The sequence below is a fragment of the Aegilops tauschii genome, chromosome 7 (assembly GCF_002575655.3).
Source record: "Aegilops tauschii subsp. strangulata cultivar AL8/78 chromosome 7, Aet v6.0, whole genome shotgun sequence".
NCBI classification, from domain to species: domain Eukaryota; kingdom Viridiplantae; phylum Streptophyta; class Magnoliopsida; order Poales; family Poaceae; genus Aegilops; species Aegilops tauschii.
The window spans coordinates 154587006-154591167 of NC_053041.3; positions in this window are offsets into that span (position 1 = coordinate 154587006).

The following is a 4162-nucleotide window of genomic DNA, read 5'->3' on the forward strand; positions in this document are numbered from 1 at the left end:
TCAGTCCCCTTCTTTAGTCTTCTAGTTTTTTCTCAGAATTCTCGCTTAGCCCTCAACCTAGCGGTTCTTTCTTTACTCTCATCCATGGAGACATATAGAGCTTTAATTGATTCATTAATATCAATCTTGGGTGGCAAAATTTTAGACTTCAAATTTTCCACATCATGAACAATTCTATCCATAGACCTAGACATATCATCAAGTTTACTCAATTTTTCTTCTCTTGTAGTGTTGAAAACTTTTTGAGCATTAATAAATTATTGAATGTTACTTTAAATATCAGAGGGCATCCTATTTTTATTATACCATAGGAATTGCCATAATTTTTAGAGGAATTTCTAGGAAACGGCCTAGGATTAAAATCACCTCTATAAGCATTACTATTAAAATTATTTCGCGAGACGAAATTCACATCTACGGGATCATTATTTTTCTCTACCAAAGTAGACAATGGCACATCATTAGGATCAATAGGAGCATTTTTCCTAGCAACCAAGTTCATAAGAGCATCAACTTTATCACTCAAAGTACTAATTTCTTCAACTGAATTCACTTTTTTACTAGTAGGAGCTCTTTCAGTATGCCATTATGTATAATTTGCCATAATATTATCAAGTAATTTAGTAACTTCTCATATTGTGATTTCCATAAAAGTACCTCCCGTGGCGGAGTCTAAAAGATTTCTAGAGACAAAGTTGAATTCCGCATAAAAAATGTGTATGATCATCCACAAACTTAAACCATGAGTTGGGTAATTTCTTACCATTAATTTCATCCTCTCGCAAGATTGGGCAACATGTTCATGATCAAGTTGCTTAAAATTCATAATTTTATTTCTAAGATAAATAATTTTCGCGGGAGGAAAATACTTGGCAATAAAAGCATCTTTACATCTATCCCAAGAATCAATACTATTACGTGGCAAAGATGAAAACCAAGTGTTAGCGCGATCTCTCAGTGAGAACGAAAATAATTTCAATTTGAAAATATCATTGTCTACATCTTTTTTCTTTTGCATGTCACATATTTCAACGAAAGTGCTAAGATGGGAAGTGGCATCCTCATTAGGACTAAAAGAAAATTGTTCTTTCATAACGAGATTCAGCAAACCGACATTAATATCACACGACTCCGCACTAGTGGCAGGAGGAGCAATTGGAGTACTAATAAAATCATTATTATTAGTATTGGAAAAATCACACAATTTTATGTTTTCTTGAGACATCGTGACTAGGCAACAAGTTAACAAGCAAACGAAAAACATTTTGTATTTTTGTAAAAACCTTTTAGAAGTGGAGGAGATGAAAAAGAGAGGCAAAAGGAAAATAAAGTAGATGCAAGGAGATGAAAGTTTATGCGTAGGTACTGAAGGAAATATGCTCTAGAGGAAATAATAAAGTTGTTATTTTATATTTCCTTATATCATGATAAATGTTTATTATTCATGCTAGAATTCTATTAACCGGAAACTTGATACATGTGTGGATACATAGACAAATCACCGTGTCCCTAGTAAGCCTCTACTAGACTAGCTCGTTAATCAAAGATGGTTAAGTTTCCTAACCATAGACATGTGTTGTCATTTGATGAACGGGATCACATCATTAGGAGAATGATGTGATGGATAAGACCCATCCGTTAGCTTAGCATAATGATCGTTAAGTTTTATTGCTATTGCTTTCTTCATGTCATATACATATTCCTTTGACTATGAGATTATGCAACTCCGGGATACCGGAGGAATAACTTGTGTGCTATCAAACGTCACAATGTATGTCGGAGGAAATGACACATATGGGATCACGGGGAATCCCTTCTACGGTCGGCGGGTGCGGGGCTGTGGAAAGAGCAGGTTTAAGAGACCAACACGGGAAATTTATCCAGGTTTGGGCCGCAAGTGATACGCAATACCCTACTCCTGCAGGCTTGTGTTTATCTGATGTTGTTGGACTAGCTACAAAGCGTGCAGGGTCCAAAAAGTCCGAATCCTCTCTCAGTATGCCGCGGGCCTCCTTTTATAGTCAAAGGGGCTGCCACAGTGGCACACAGAAGGTGGAAAGTTGTACGGTGTACAAGCTTATCGCCTCACATTACAGGATGAAACACATTAAATGCGCTACTTCGGTGTCCTCTTACTTTATCGGGGGCGGGAACGAGGCCCGTCCCGTCCGTCGCCGCTCCGCCTTGCTTTGACACGCGTCTAGGCCAACGAGGCATGCAGCGCCATGTAGGCTGGCAGGCTGCTGAGCTGGTGTGGTGGCAGGGTCTTCACGAAGATCTGCATGCCACCACGTAGGTGCTTGACTGGTTGGCCCAGGAGCCACGTACTGCCACGTGGGTACCTGCTAAGTTGGTGGGTCGGTCGCTGAGCTGGGGCGGCGACGGGGCGGTAAGGCCTTGCCGTGGTCTTGCTGATATTCCCGGCAAGGGTCTTGCCGGGGCCTTGCGGGCGCCCTCGGCAAGAGTCTTGCCGGGGCCTCGTGGGTATCTTCGGCAGGAGCCTTGCCGGGGCCTCGTGGGCGTCCTCGGCAAGGAGCCTTGCCGGGGCCTCGTGGCCATCCTCGGCAAGGAGCCTTGCCGAGACCTCGTGGGCATCCTCGGCAAGGAGTCTCGTTGTCGCCTTGTCTTTTGGTTCTTATCTAGGCCTTGTAGGCCCTTTGTCTTCACAAAGATCTGCATGTCACCATGGAGGAGCTTCCCGAGCCTTGGTTCCAATGTGGTTGATGGCGTCGGAACTCTCAGGCTGGCCTTGCCGGGGGGGTCTCACCTCACCCCTCTGCTCTTCATGCTTCTGGTCTTGAGCACTGCTCTGGTAGTCTTGTACTTTGCTTCCTTCCTCTGCCCCGCTAAGTGTGGCCGTAGGTGCGGCTCTAACTGCCCGTGCACAAGTAAAGGGGTACAAAGAGGGCCCGTACTTTTGTACACTGACAGGAGCCCCCGGGCCTGGGCCACACATAAGCGTGACGCGTTGTTGGGCTAGGCCCAAAACGGTGCGTGGACATGCGGGGCTAAGTTTTACCGTAGTAACTTCCCTCGCCAGTTGCGCTTCCCCACGACCCGTGTTGAATGCATGACATGGGGGTCGTGCGTGGGGCGGTTGCTGCACGCGTGCGTCACATCATGGTAAATGGTAAAGAGGCGGCCTGCGCCTTCCCCCCAAAAAAGGAAAAACTGCAGGCGCACTGCTCATTTACCCTCTGCGCCCTTTCCAATCTCGGAACCGCTGTCCCCCTCTTCTTCCTCAGGCGAAAGATTCGAATCTCTCGTCTCTACTCGCCGCCGCCGTGCCCCCTATTGCTCTTGATTCTTCGCCCTCTCCCAGCCGCCATGGCACCCAAAACCAGCAAGGGCAAGGGAGCGGCCAAGGACGTCGGGGAGAAGGAGGCGCCGGAGAGCGAGCTGGCGGTGCTTTGGATGCAGCACGCCTACTTCCCTTCGACGGTCGACGCGGTCCATCTCAGGGACTACTTCAGGCCTCTGTGGGGGAGGAAGGCGACGGGGCACCCTGCCACGCACATCATCCCTGCTGATTTCGCCAAAGCCGGCCCAAACCGGTACCCCTTCTTCGTCGATAACTTTTCTTGCGGGCTCTGCCCCCCTTTCTCTGATTTCTTCAACGACATCATGCACACCTACGGCTTTCACCTCCTCGACTTTACGCCGAATGCCGTGGCGTGCATGGCCTTCTTCGCCCATCTCTGCGAGGGCTTTGCCAGAGTGCTCCCTAGCACGGCGCTCTTCCGCCACTACTTTTATCCTTGCATCCAACCAGGGGACGCCATTTCTGGGTGCATCTCCTGGATCCCGAGGACCAAGGAGAAGGGCACGTACCCGGAGGGCGCCCAGAAGGAGAGGTGGGACGAGTGGCGGGGCCGGTGGCTCTGGATCAAGGAGGAGGATCTGCAGGAGTTCTGCTGAGTTCGCCAAAGCCCGCCGACCCGCCGCAGGGACTGGAGCGACCTCGACGCCGATGACAAGAAGCTCACGGTCGCCACCACCAGGATCCATCGCCTCACCATGGCCGGGCTCACCCTTGAGATGATCGGGGCTGATTTCATCCGCCGCCGAATCGCCCCGCTGCATAACAAGGGTAGGCCGGCCTGGGACTTCAGGAATGCCGCCGACATCATGAGGCTCCGACCTGGCCTGAAGCATAACTTCA